General features: G+C 42.4%; 1 protein-coding gene and 1 long non-coding RNA gene across 2 annotated transcripts in view; one reads left to right on the forward strand and one right to left on the reverse strand.

Moving 5' to 3' along the window:
• Positions 1-15,276, reverse strand: part of LOC115520742 (cytosolic carboxypeptidase 6) — a 138,777-nt gene that overhangs the window by 53,662 nt on the left and 69,839 nt on the right. The gene's annotated exons all lie outside the window — the stretch shown is intronic.
• Positions 7,035-13,927, forward strand: LOC115520746. Its single transcript, XR_003970858.1, has 3 exons — positions 7,035-7,111; positions 7,549-7,631; positions 12,835-13,927. It is a non-coding gene; the product is annotated as an uncharacterized LOC115520746 (long non-coding RNA).

Raw genomic sequence — 15,276 nt, forward strand, 5'->3', positions numbered from 1 at the left:
TGGCCAGCGAGTTAGTGAAGGAGTAAGAATTAGAACCTGGTTCTTCTGATAACATTCTAGAGTGGCTTCTACTGCCCTATTCTGACACCTGGCACCTAATGTGATTTCACTTTAAAAAACCAGCAAATACTATTGATTGATTTACATGGTTCAAAAGTCAAAAAGATATGAAAGAATTTACAGGGAGAAACCTCCATATCGCCCCTATGAATCTCCAGGCACCTCGTTTCACTCCCCAGAGGCAATTCATGTTAGTAGGTTCTCACATATGCCTTTCAGAGATACTTTATGCACAAACAAGAAAACATCCACCCTCTCCCCGACATTCTCAATACACACACACACGGTAACACGCTAAACACACTCTTCAGATCTGCTTCCTTTCTCTTAACATGTCTTGGAGGTATTTTTTCTCAGTACATAAACAATTACTTCATTCTTTTGAAAAGCCCTATATAAACTATTCAGCCAGCCTCCTATTGGCAGGCATTTCAATTATTTCCAACCTTTTCCTGTTACCAGCAATGTCTTGGTGGTTCACTCTGTATATACGCTAGCTCACCTATGTAATTATATGTAAGATAAATTTCAAGAAGCAGAATTTCTGGGCCCCTGTGCATTTGCAGTGCTGATCAACACTGACAGACTGACTCTCTCAGAAGGGCCAATTTATACCCCTAGCAAAATAGTCAATGTTTCTTTTGCAATTGCACTGACAACAAGGGTGGAATGAAACTTTTTGATATTCGTCAATTTGGTGGGTGAAAAATGATATTGAAGATTAGCTTTAATCTGAATTTCTCTTAGTATAATTCTCTTTTATTACATGGTTAAGTGTCTTTTCATATGTTTATGAACTATTTGCATTTTATTTTCTTTGAATTGTTAATTTTATCTGCCCATTTTGAAAGCTGGATTGTTGGCTTTTATGTGTGGTATAAAAATATTTTTGCTCAGTTTGTCATTGTTCTTTGACTTTACTTCTAGTACTTTTTTCCATGTGGAAGTTTTTAAATGCTAATTTAAAAAAAAAAATTTTTAACGTTTATTTATTTTTGAGACAGAGAGAGACAGAGCATGAACGGGGGAGGGTCAGAGAGAGGGAGACACAGAATCTGAAACAGGCTCCAGGCTCTGAGCCGTCAGCACAGAGCCCGACGCAGGGCTCGAACTCACGGACCGCGAGATCGTGACCTGAGCAGAAGTCGGCCGCTTAACCGACTGAGCCACCCAGGCACCCCTTTAAATGCTAATTTGTTATACAGATTTATCAATCTTTTCTTTTGTGGTTTCTGAGTTGAATTCTTTCATTGTTTCTTCTATTATTTTTATTGTTCTACTTTTTATAGCTAAAAATTTCATTTCAATTTTGATTTATGTGGACGTAGGCTGTGAGGTAATATTACACTTTATTGTCCCACACTATTTATGAAATTGTGTATCTTTTCTCCACTGACTTGAAAAGCCATCTTTACCATATACATTTTTTTTGTACGTATCTGGGTTTATTTCTGGACTTTTCATTCTGGTCTAATCATTTCTCTATTCATTATAACACAGTTTTAATTATATTAAGTTTATAATGTATCTTATTTCATTTATATGTTTAAGTGTAGTTATCACCTGTCACTATGCAACATTATTACAATACCATTGACTATATTCCTGATGCAGTACCTTTCCTCCTCATTACTTATTCATTCCATAACTGGAAGCCTGTATCTCCCACTCCCCTTCACTCATTTTGCTCACCCCCTGCCCCAGGCAACCACCACTAGTTTGTTCTCTATATTCATGGGTCTGTTTCTGGGTTTTTTGTTTGTTTTGATTTTTAGATTCCATATATAAAGTGAAATCATGTGGTATGAGCTCTGACTTATTTCACTTACATAATGCCCTCTAGGTCTACCCATGTTATCATCTGTTATCACAAATCCCAAGATCTCAAGATCCCATTCCTTTCTATGACTAAGTAATATACCAATTTCATATATATATATATATATATATATATATATATATATATCTTAAAACTTTTTTTAATGTTTATTTTTGAGAGAGACAGAGACAGAATGCGAGTGGGTTAGGGGCAGAGAGAGAGGGAGTCACAGAATATGAAGCAGGCTCCAGGCTCCAAGCTGTCAGCACAGAGACAGATGCGGGGTTGGAACTCACAAGCTTGAGATCATGACCTGAGCTGAAGTCAGACACTCAACCGACTGAGCCACCCAGGCGCCCCTATATAGATAGATAGATAGATAGATAGATAGATAGATAGATATCTTTATCCATTCATTTATTCATGGACACTTGGGCTGCTTCCATACCATAGCTATTATAAATAATGCTGCAATAAACACAGGGTGTACATATCTTTTCAACTTAGTGTTTTATAATGCATTTTAATATTTGAAAGGCTATTATCACCTCACTATGCTTCTTTTCCCAAATTTTCTTTACTGTCTTGCATATTTTTCTATGTGATCTTTATAATTAGCTTGTTTAGTTTTTTTCTCCCCAAACCCTGTCAATATTCTCAATATTTGAGAATACTATTCTCAAAAATATAATCATATAGGATTTTTGTATTACCATAGGGAGAATTGACTTATAAGTTGGAGCCTTCTAATCCACGAATATGTTTTGACTTTCCATTTATTCAAATTTTCTCTTGGGTACAGTAGGAAATTTTCAAAGTTTTTGTTTTTGTTTTCATATAGACACTGAACATTTATTTTTGATGCCAAGGCAGTTTATATTTTCACTCTCTGCTGTAATTACGATGCTTTCTTCCATTAACTCTTCTAACTGATGGTTCTTTATAAATATAAAGGCTCTTGTTCTCGACATATTAAATTTATATCCGACCCCTCACTAATTCTATTATTATTTGCAGTAATTTGTTGTTTAATTTTTTTGGATTTTCATTTGTTTATTCAACAAATAATCACTGGGTGCCTACGATGTGTCAGACAGTGTTCTAGGCATTGGGGTATGCACCAGGGAATGTGCTGGGTGCTAGGGATAGAGCAATGAACACAACAGAAAGTTCTTGAACTTGAAGAGTTTATATTCTTTGAGGAGAGAAAGGGAATAAACAAATCAATTAAGAAATATACAGGATGTCAGGAGGCATTAGGGCCACGGAGACAAGTAAAGTAAAGAAATGGAATAGAGGTCTTGAAAACTAGCAACACGAATGGAGCAGGAGAGGTAGTCTTGAGGCTATCAGTTAGAAGAGTCTTCCAGGTAGAAGGAGAAGTCAATGCAACATGCCACATAATGTGACACGCACTCGGCATGTTTGAAGAACAGCGAGGAGGTGAGGATGCCTGGAAAGAGGGAGTGAAGAAAGGGGACATACTTTCCAGGCTTGTAAACTTATTACTTGCACATAGGAATTCTATCCATTTCCCCCGTAGTTTTTATGCTTCTAATTTCTTGTTCATGTACTACATTGAGTAGTACTTACAAAACAATAGTAAAAGATTAGTTTCTAAGACCACTGCCCACTCTGAGACTCTAGGGGCTAGAACTGGAGTAAAAAAAAAAAAAAAAAAAAAGGAAATTTATCTGAATAGGGGTCTAAGTTTGAGGTCTTAGTTTTTTTTCCTCTCCACTGCACATATCCACCACTTTGTTGGGAATACCAAAGACCACAAATACTAATTCCAGCCATGTCCTTATTATGTTCTCTATCTAAACTGGCTTTATGGACTCATGTGGTCCAGTTAGATGGAACATGGAAGGCAGGAGCAGGGTTTCTACACAATCTGTGACTATGGAGAAGTGGAAACTCTTCACTGTGCCTCAATTTCCTTATTTTATTTTTAACTTTTTTAATGTTTATTTATTTTTAAGAGAGAGGCAGAGTTCAAGCGGGGGAGGGGCAGAGAGAGTGGGAGACACAGGATTTGAAGCAGGCTCCAGGCTGAGTTGTCAGCACAGAACCCAAAGAGGGGCTTGAACTCATCAACTGTGAGATTTTGACCTGAGCTGAAGTTGGATGCTTAACTGACTGAGCCACCCAGGCGCCCCTCAATTTCCTTATTTCACAAGTGGTTGTTGGATGAGACAGAGGTGCTATGACTTCCTTAAACTTGTCATGATTTCTTCTTGTCCTCAGTTAAAATAAATCCCTCATTCTTCTTCAAACAGTTGCTTGCTTGGGCCTTGGTATCAGTACTTGTTATTCTATACCTAATCTGGCTGATAAGTATGTCTGTGAGTCTATGAGGACAGGGACCACGTTGGATCCAGGTCTCATCACCTTTACCTGTTCCACTACAATAGCTTCTTACCTGGTTCCCTTGCTGTTCAGAGTGATTTTTTAAAATGCAAATAAATGTCACTTCCCTAGTTAAAACTGTTCTGTATTTTGGGGAAGCCGGGTGACTTAGTAGGTTAAGTATATGACTTTTGATTTCGGCTCAGTTTACATGAAGCCCCGTGTTGGGCTCTGCACTGACAGTATGGAGCCTGCTTGGGATTCTCTCTCTCCCTTGTCTCTGCTCCCTCCCCACGCACACATGTGCTTGCACACACACACACACACACACACACACACACACACTCTAAAAATAAATAAATTAACTTAAAAAAAAAACTGTTCTGTATTTCTCTACTGCTCACATGATAGAGTCCAAGCCCCTTAATAGATTTTAAAAGGGCCTGTGTGATCCAGTCCCTGTCCCCTGTCTAGTCTTAGCTCTTGACATTTCTGGTCTCACACTGTCCGCGCAAGTCCTGTGGAATGACCGGCAGTACCTCGCACTGCTATGCTCATGACTCCGGCTTCACATTTACACACAATAAATTCTCCTTTGCCCGGGATACAGTTTCTCTTTATCTGGCTAACTTTGATACAAGCTTAAAATGTGAGGCAGAAACTGAATGGATGCTCATCAGTCTCATTTCCTTTTCCTGGACCACGGAGGACACTTCCCAGTCTCCTTTGCTATTTGGCTGGGATCAAATGGGATGTCAGCAGTGGTGACAATTGCCACTTCCAGACCTGACCATAACACTCATACTCAATCACCCACATTCTCTCTTGTTCTTATGCATAGAAGTTACATGTAAAAACAATGGTGTCATAAGAAGGAAGAAGCCTATGTCCCTGAGTCACCACTGGGAGGAAAGTGGCCAGGAAAGCCTTGAAATGATGACATTTCATTGTATTAAGCCACTGAAATTTGGCGATTGCTTATTATAGCAGCTAATATTATTCATCTGACTAGTATAAAATCTCAATTCAGGGGCACATGGGTGTGGCTCAGTGGGTTAAGCATCTGACTTCGACACAGGTCATGATCTCAACGGATCATGGGTTTGAGCCCCGCATGGGGCTCTGTGCCGACAGCTTAGAGCCTGGAGCCTGCTTCGGATTCTGTGTCTCCCTCTCTCTCTGCCCCTCCCCTACTTGTGTGTGTGCTCTCTCTCTCTCTCTTTCTCTCTCAAAAATAAATAAACATTAAAAAATAAAAATAAAATCTCAATTCAAATAGCCTATTTTATTCCTCTGGATGAGGTAACAGCCTCCTTTGTGCTCTCATAATTCAAGGTACAGCTCTCTCTCTCTCTCTCACGAGAGAGTGGCATACAAATGCTTTGTTTATTCCCATCTCCCATTCAGGGCAGGGACCGTACATTGTCGGGTTTTTAAATACACAGGACTAGAACACGACTTGGTGTATGGTAGGTTATCTTTAAAGGGTTGGCAAAGGAATGAATAGAAAATAAAGTGATGGAAGAATGAGTGAATTATATGACCAAACAGGTGCATCTTAAGTTTTTCCCAGCAGTCAAATGAGGTACCTTTGTGTGGCCAAGCCAGAGCACGGGGTGTGTTGCTAATACAGGGCCCTTAATTACAACCTGGGACTGAGATTAGAAGTGAAAGAAAGCATCTCTGTTCTTTCCTTCCAAACTCAAGAACCTTAATTAAAACCAAGTGATGAAGGGCCATCCCCTCGCCAGCAGCCAACAGCTCATCCTGCTATCAGGGGCCTGAAGAGTAAATTAAAATCAGTACCAATAAAATTAAAACTACCTTAGGGCATATTTGCAACATAATTTAGTGTGGGGTTTGCTTCCTCCTCAACACCAGGGAGGAAATGGGTTGTTTCTTCCCCCCTACATTCTGAGCTGCTTCCCTGCTTCTCAAATCTGAGCTTGGTGCCGTGCTGTGGTGCTGACTCCTTCACATTTGAACAGCTCTTCAGGGTTTATCACATGGTCAGCAAAGGAAGGGAAATCGGACCCAGGAAGGGCAGCGGGGTTTCTCTCAGGCTTGGCGAGCAGAAAGGAACTGAAGCTTGGCAGGGATAAGGACAAATGGGAAGGGTGAGCTGCTTTGTTATCCCTTCTCAAGGAGGAGGGGGCTGAAGCTCGGAGAGCAGGGAGCCTAAGTAGCCAGCCCTGCATTATGCAGCAGGAAGTGGCAGAGCAGGGGCCTGGGTCCTTCTGGTTTCCAGACCGTGCTCTGCATCCTGCTGTGCTCTCAGGGGCTTACAGTCTAGCAAGGCAATCACGCTGATCTTAGGAGGGCAAGACCTCCTAAGACTATGCAGTTTCCTTCATCCCTGGGCTGAGGGGCTGGAAGGTCTGCGGACCGATCCTCACAGGCTTAGCCTCTAGAATGGCACTGGGAGGCTGGGTGGAGGGGCAAGCAGCGTTCCAGACCTTCCAGACAGCTTCCTCGCTGAGATGTGCCCCAGGGAGCTGTTTCCCCATGGGCCTCAGGCAAAAAAAAAAAAAACAACAAAAACCCAAATCTATTTATTATCAACGAAAGTATTTCCCTGTGTTTTTTAAAGTCAAAGTAGGAAAAAAAAAATCAGCACAATAAATATGAAGCTAAAGGAAAATAAAAAAGGTAAAGCAGATGTTTATGGAAGTCAGGGTACATGTCGCTAAGGCAGAAGAATTTTTCAGAAAAACGGAGAACTTTTTCTTTAAAAACAACTGAGCAAATCAAGCAAACAAAACAGTGTCACTGTCCTTTATCATGCATAATCTTGACCTCTGAAGCGGCACATTTAAGGCTTCTCTGCTCAGGTGCACCCTGAATATGGCTGGACAGCACTTCTAGTCACAAAAACAGGATGTGGTGAGTCAATGGGGGGCAATAAGAAGAACAGGTGCATAGGACGCCTGGAGAGCTAGCCTAGGGCATGGGGGATGGGCTCCGGGACTTCCTTTCCTGCCTTTCTCCATCTTCTGCTCCCGCCCCACCTGCAACTTCCCCAGCACACATTCTCCTACTCCATGCTTCTGTGCCTGCCATTCCTGCAGGTGGGAATGCCTGTCCCTCCCATCCCTTTCCCCCTGATGGTAACAGCTTGCTCATCTTTCACTACTAGGCCCAATGGCTCTTTGTCCAAGAGGCCTTCTTTGACCCTCTCAGGGACAGCAGTTCTCTTTTCTGGACTCCCATAGATTTTAAAAATATCCCTGTGATAAAGTATTTGTCATCCAGTTTATTCATTCATTCATTTATTCATTCATTCACTTGACAAATATTTGCTGTGAACTTACTGTTTCTAGGACCCAGAGTTGAACAAAACAGATAAGGTTCCTGACTTCGAGGAGCTAATGGGGATGAAGACTGTGAACAGCAACTAAACAAGGTGATCCCAGATTTGTAATACGCGCTCGGAATGCACTAAGGGGAGCCGCAGGATGGCGAGTAACCGAGTGGATGGGGACCGGGTCTACTTTAGTTGGTGTGATCAGGAAAGACCTCTGACATGTGAGCTGAGCCTTGAAGGATGATAAGAATGAGCTGTTCAATGAGGCTGGTGGGAGAATTCTGGGCAAATAAGGACCTGCAAGCAAGGACGAGTGTGGCACTTCCAAAGACCAGAGGGATGGCTCACGGAGGGATTGTGATGAACACTGAAGGTGTGCCTGGGGAGGTTCATAGGGTGCAGCTCACTCAGAGCTTTGTAGCCTGGGGTCAGAGTTTGGAGCTTGTCCTATGTACAATGAAAAGCCATTTTAACAGGGAATGTTTAACAGGGATTCCCTTGCCTGTAGTGCAGATAATGGATTTTAAGGACCTGTGTGGAAGCTTTTGAACAGCTCCCTCTAGAAACCATAGGAGCTTAAATGAGAGTGGGCTGGTGGTGATGAAAAGAGAAGGGAATATTTGATCAATCTGTTGGCCTCACCTCTGTAGGACCTGTGCATGGATTGTATGCAGGAGAATCAAAGACAGATATAGGGTTTGTGACTTGAGCAACTGAGAGATGGAGAAGACTGGGACGGGGACCAGCTGGGCTGGTTGTCAGAGATATCTCTGCTGTTTGAAGCGGCTGGTGGACACCAGACTGGGCGTGTCAAGTAGGCAGTTACACATAAGACCCTGGGGCCCTGGAGAGAGGGCTGTCCTAGAGGTATGAACATAGGCCTGGTTAGCACAGCGGTGTCTCTGTGGCCCCTTAAGCTGAGACTTTAGGTAGATGATGAAGTGAAGGAGACTATGGAGTAGCAGGGAAATAGGAGGGAACATGGACAGTGTGGTTTCAAGAAAACCAAGAGCAAAAAAAAAAAAATGGTTTTAAGAAGGAGGGAGTAGTTTGTGAAGAACCCACTAAGGTCTAAGACCATGCCTGGTTCACTCCTGTATCCCCAGGGTGTATCGTAGGGCCTACCACACACCCCTGAGTAGGTACTCAGGGGACATTTGCTGAGTGACTAAGTGCATCATGAATGAATGAATCCAGGTATCCTGGCCTCAGAGAAAGGGGCAGAGGAAGAGGTATGGTATTAGGAGTTTTAGGGCCTAGATTCTAACTCAAGGAGGTATGAAAGGAAGATAGTAATAACAACATAGTGCTTACCACCACCCGTTTATTCCTGCCACAACCCCCTCAGATAGAAACATCATTTACAAATGAGGAAACTGATGAATAGCAAAGTTGAGGTAACCTGCAAAAGAACCCCCAGGTTACACAGTGGGAACTGGCAGAACCCAAGCTGACTGGCTCTGTGGTCCATGTTCTTAACCATGACATCATCAAAAGCAACTGACATTTATTGAGTGCTTCCTATGTGTGGCCTTGTAGCAATTCTGGTAACAATCCTATGAGTTAAGTACTGTTATAATCTCAGGAGGAAAACAAAGCAAAAAGCTTGCAAGTGTCAGGGTTGAGATTCAAACTCAAGTCTTTCTGACCCTAGGGCTAAGCTCTTCATCTCTAAGCTACTTATAAAGGCCCAGCCTCTCCATCTGAGGCCTCTTTCAGGACAAAGGAAATTTGTGAGTCATGCATGCGTGTAGGGAAAAATCACTAGTAGCAGCAAGATGAGGAATAAAAACATTTTCCTACTTCCAATTTGTCTCTTACAATCCTACCCTCCTTAGAAGTGAAAAGTAGGATCTGCATGTAAATAGAGCCATTTCTGCATCTCCTCCTTCTGATAACCTAGAAGGAAGCTTTCCTCTTTTTCTACCTCCTCCTTCACCTTTGCCCTAAAAAAGGGAGAGAGACCAGAGGCTCAGCACAGATGGTCTGGGTTCATAACAGATCTTCCCAGGGCAAAAAAGTCCTGGTCTGTCTCCTACTCTCCATAGCAGTGATTGGTGAACCCAACGTTGACCGTCACAATGATGATGATGACAGAAGAAGTGTAGTCATGGAGTAGGGTGGTTTGGGGTTCTGTAGACTTGGCTTTAAGTGTCAGCTTAGCCATGGGTGAGCTTTAGGACCTGTAGAAGTTACTTTCCCTCTCTGAGCCTCAGTTTCCTTGACTAAAAAGTGAGGATAATAATTCCAACCTCAAAGGATTGTTATGAAGTTAAATGAAGTACCTGGTTTTGTGCCTAGCAAAATGTCTGGCAGTTTTTACACTTTTAATACATATTGTTCAATTATACAGTGATAGATACTATGAGGAGGTGCTGTGCATGGCACCACAGATATGGACCTCCTTGAGCTCAAAACCCTGCAAGGAGGATGGACATTTCAAAACTGTGTATACAATGGAAGATTTGAAGAGACATACAGGAGTTATAGGAACACAGAGCTGAGCGGTGGTTGGGGACCCAGTTTACATAAATGTAAATTTCTTCCCTGTTCAATGGGATGCCTATTGACGATAACCATTGTCTTACACATTTGTAGAGTTTATAAACCATTCTCACACCAATTAGCTCATGTGATTCTCTCAACAGTCCACTGAAGTAAATGGGAGCTTGGTTTCTCAGAGAATCTCAGAGCCAGCCTTCTCAAGATCTCATAGCAAAAAAGGAACTCAACTGGATTCTAAGTTACATCTCACTGCATCCAAAGCCTTTGCTTGCTCCTTACCCTTGGGGGTCACCCCAGGTGCTCACACCTACATCAAGAGTGGACACAGATACAAGTGGAAAAACCAGACCTCCCTGCAGAAAGCCCCAGTCTGAGCAGAAAGACAAACTAAGAAGAGAATGGAGATATAATATGTAAGCTTGTGAGAGCCGAGGGACATTTTAATTTCATAATTAAAAGTTAATGTTGCTTCATTATAAATCAAAGGCTGATGAAACTAGGGCACCCCCAGGAACATGTTAGGAACTCAATAAATATGTGTGGCCTGAATGCTTGGAGACATCTCCTGTAGGAGGTTGTTAGCTGATCCAGGGAGATAAAAATATATGTCTAATCACTGAGCTGGGGTTTGGGAAGTCCTCAGTAAATCTTAATTCTTTTCTTCCCAGGAAACTCATCTTGGCTCTCCTACTAACCTGCTCTGTGACCCTAGAGAAGTTTCTTTCCCTCTCTTCAATTCATTCATCCCTCTTCTTCATTCATTTAGAGAATGGATTTGGTGACTTTTTGTGGCCCATTATACCCTGAGAGTCATATCTTTCAATTGTCTGATCTTTCTGCTTTGCACTGTATTTTTGTTTTTTGTTTTCCTCTCCTTCCTTTGGCCTCTGAGGACAGATTCTGTCAGTTTCCCACCTTATCTGCTTCAAGACCTGAGTCCATGGTCCTTTTCCTTGGCATGGCCGTGTGGTGAGAGCCTACTGTAAGACTGAAGTTCAATTATTTCCCCATTAAAATGAAGTCTTCCCCTTTAGCAGGGTAGGCATTGCTGTTATTCAAAGAAGTGTTCAGGGGTGCCAGCATTCCTGCTGTAACTATGTACTTTATCTTGGAGAAAAATAAAGTGGTTCCTGGCTGCTTTATTCAGTGTGGGTGGCTGAGGATGGGGTGGTGGGGAGAAAGGTGCAGACAGATCCTGTATTTGTTCCTCTGTTCCTTCTCCCCCTCTCTCATCTTGCCCCTCTTTCTTCTCTCTTTTCATCCCTTCTCTCCTCTGGTCCCCCCTTCCCACCTCTTCCTTTCCATAGTGTGGTTGGGGGGAAGACAGGCAAGGCAACAAGTACATCAGCCTTTCTTTCAGGGACTCAGAGAGATGTATGTGGAGACTGGGTGAAGATACAGCTGAAGGAACCATCAACTTATTGGGTGGTCAGGAAAGACTGTGCAGAGGAGGTGGCTGTTGAGCAAGGTATTGAAACACAAGAAGGTGTTCACCAAGTGGATGAAAAGGAAAAGAGCCCCCAATGGGAAGAAAGACATTTTAGACAAAGGGAGCTATGTGAGCAAAACTCACAGGACCCAAACCACTCGGCCCACTAAGGGACATATAGCGTGTTTGGCATGATGGAAGAGTATGATGAAGAGGCTTCCTTGGACTCATCATGGAAGGCCTTGTAAGCCACTAAGGACTTTTCCTATAAAGTAGAAAATATAGAGAAGTATTTTATGAAAGTACAACCTGATTATGTTTGCACTGCATTCTAGAAAGATTTTTCCGGAGGCTTTGTTGAGGAAGAATAAGAGGTTATAAGACTCAAAAGCATGTGGAATAGTTAGGACATTTCTGTTATAGTCCAAGTGGGAACTGACTGAAAAATAATAAGCTTCTGAATTCAAGCAGGGGCAGGGAGGGAGAGAAGAAGGGTACGTATTTGAAACCTATGGTAAAATAAGACTGACAATGCTGGACATGGGACCTAAATTCAGACAGAAACCTAAATTCAGGTTTCTGGCTTGGGTGGCTGAGTGGAAGGTGGGGCCATTCCCTGAGACTGGTGCTGCCATCATCTTTTGGTGTGATGGAGGTTTGCCTCCTAGGTACTTGTCTGCAGTTGGAGGAAGATGCTGTCAGAAGGTCTATGGTCTTGGATTATGACATTTTGATACAAATGAATTGATTTTTGCCTAAGCATGGCTATTTGAGCAAAAGAAACATATTTCTCCATGTAATCTATGTGTTGCCTATAAAACTGGAGCTCCTTATCAATATAGTTAAACATAAGCACTGTGCATTTTCATTGTATATAAAATCAGAACAAGAGTTTTTAAAAAAACCAAACACCTAAATACACATATTCAAACACTTGGGTGCCCCAAATGGGATGAGAGCAGGGGTGTTCTCAAGCCATTCCTTTGCTACAGGTTTTCTTTCCCTCTGAACAGAAGATTTTGATTGTTATGGACCACATCACTCAGCCAGAGAGCAGCAAGGAGGGAGGGGGCAGTTTGAGAGTCAAGCAATGGTTGGACAAGGAGTTATGGGGACAAACCAGGCTTTATCTCCTGGTTTGAAGGCAAATGCCAGAACAGGGCAGGCTCCTTCACCCACATCTATATCCACATGAAAAGCCTTGATTAAAATCACATAGAATTAGTTTATGGCTTCTCTGGTTCTTGAATGGTCTGGAGTTTTGCTGGGTGGATCCTTTCCTTTGACACATGAAATACTATACAAGCGACACAACTTGTCTACAGTCATTGGCTCATTTTGTCTCATTGTCTCATTTCCATTTTACAGATGAACACACTGCTCGAGATTACACAGCGAGGAAGCAGCAGAGCCAAGGATAAAACCCATATCTTCTGGCCACAGTACAAGTTACTCTGCTATATCATTATGCTTTGATCCTCTAATTTTAGGGTCTTAGGGGAGCCCAAAGGGTGAATTAACACAAGGCATGGGAGGTATCTGGGTGTATGAGTATCCAATCCTCAATGACCTGCCTCCACCTCCAACCTCATTTCCTGTCATCTGCTAACAGGAATCCAATGCTTTCACCATGCAGAACTGACAGCTTCCAGACATGCTCTTCTGTGCCTTCCAATGTTTCCTTATGTTGTTCCTCCGGCTGAGAAGGCCTTGCTCTACCTAGCCATTCTCCAGGGCCCAGTACAAGCTTCTCTTTTGCTGTAGAGACTTCCTTAACCCATCTGGATATGTTTGACCATGCCCTCTTTCATTGACATCTCACTCGGCCCTACATTTTTATTATACTCATCTCATGATGTCATTCTTATGGTGGTGGCACCTATATCGTCCACTGGGCCAGGCAGTGGTCAAGACCGGAAATCTCTGTGCTTCTAACCCCCAGCACAGTGCCTGGCACATAGTAAGTGCTGAGGAAATCCTTGATGAATGAGTAGATGGTTGAGTTAATGATGGAGAAGAAAACATTCCTGAGCAGAGACCACCCCCACCCTTGATCTTCTGGGAGAACTGCCTTTGTAGAATAGGGAACAAAAAGGGCAGGCATCAAAGGGATACAATGGGTAAAACATTCTTTCCTGTTCTCTCTGGTTCCTTCCTTTTTATTTTTCTTCTTGCTATTGGAACAAAAATGAAGAGTACATCATAAGCAAAGCTGTATTTTCTGTTTATTGCCACCAGGTTAATAACAGTAATGGTGCAGGAAGAAAATGAGGTGTTATGTAAAATCCTGCATTGCAGATTTTGCTGCTGATGTAAAGAACTCAATAAAGTGTAACACTTTAATCATAGAGATAAAAATCACACAGCAGCTTTCCCACAGGCTCCAGGAGCCCAAGACAAAATAGTTGTGGGGAAATGAGAGATGAGAGAAGAATATTATCAGCCATCGGAAAAATTATGTTTGGGCTTTTGTGTGTGTGTGTTTTTCCTTCATCTCTAAAAAATGGAATAAGATTTTTCTATCTTCTTCTAAGACATCTTGTATGAATTTCTGTATTCTCTGGAGGCCATACTCAGATTTCTGGGGGAAGATTTGCTCATTCTTTGTAAAAATTGATTTGTTTAGGGAGAACTGAATTCTTGCCTTTTAGGTGATTCTGTGGCCTTTAAGAAAACAGGGGCCGTCTCTAAAAAATGAAAGCAGGATTGGGATGGAGGCAAGAAGGTTGGTGATAGTAAAATCTCTATTTTTACGATGGTCTTGCAATGCAGAGAAAAGATCATAGCAGTGGACAGAAGCTCTTGTTAGGGAACTTGGCCAAACTTCCAAAATGACCTTCTTGCCTCTGTGCCCCAGTTTTATCCTTCTTCAAACAAGGACTCTCACTAGATGCAAAGAACACTCTAAAGGTTGTTCCAGCTCTGATGCTTAACTATCTGTGAGGCTCTGGGCAAGGAGGCCACCAGCTTGGCCTACTGACATTGGCTATTGTGGTTCTGAACTCCTGAGTAGCCACCCAGCTGACCTGTTTGCACTCCAACACCTCCTTCCCTCCCTTAGCACCCAGATCCACTCTCCATCCTGTAGCCAGAATGATCAATTTATAATGAGAGAAAATGATACATACACCTTGGAGTGAGACTGGGGTAAGTGCCAATAGGAAGCCCGTCAGGCAGGAGAGTTCACTGAAGAACAAGCTAGCCAGTGTCCCCGGAGAAGAGTGAGTAGAGTCATGGGAGACATGTAGACAGATAATGGAGGGCCAGATCAAGTGGGTCTCACAGGCCATTGAAAGGGTTTCACTGCCCCATGTGCAGTCCCTGAGTGCCCTCGGAGACAAAGGGGGTGTAGCTGATGTCTGCATACAGGAGACACTGCTATGAGGCAGCATGAGCAGAGGTCATAAAAAAAGAAGGGTTTTGGAATTTGAGATCTAGGCTCAAACCCTGAACTGGCTGTGTGACATTGAAGGAGTCTCTTCATGTCTCCAAGTCTCAGTTTCCCTTGTCGGCAAACAGGAGGTAATGATAAGACCACTTCCCTCACAGGGCTGACCTGGGTTAAATGAGTTAGTGTGTGTCCAAGTGCCTGAAACGCCGTAGGTGCTCAGTAATTTTTTTTCATCCCATCGTAATTACTTCAAACCACAAACAATATTCTATTTGATTGTTTGATTGTTTGATTGATTGATTGTTTGATACTACAAACAATATTCTAGGGCCACACTGTCCAATATAGCAGTCACATGTGACTATTTAAATTTAAAATAATTTAAATTAACTTAATAAGAAGTCAGTTTCTCAGTTGCA

This window comes from Lynx canadensis, chromosome C1 (assembly GCF_007474595.2).
Source record: "Lynx canadensis isolate LIC74 chromosome C1, mLynCan4.pri.v2, whole genome shotgun sequence".
Classification (NCBI taxonomy): Eukaryota; Metazoa; Chordata; class Mammalia; order Carnivora; family Felidae; genus Lynx; species Lynx canadensis.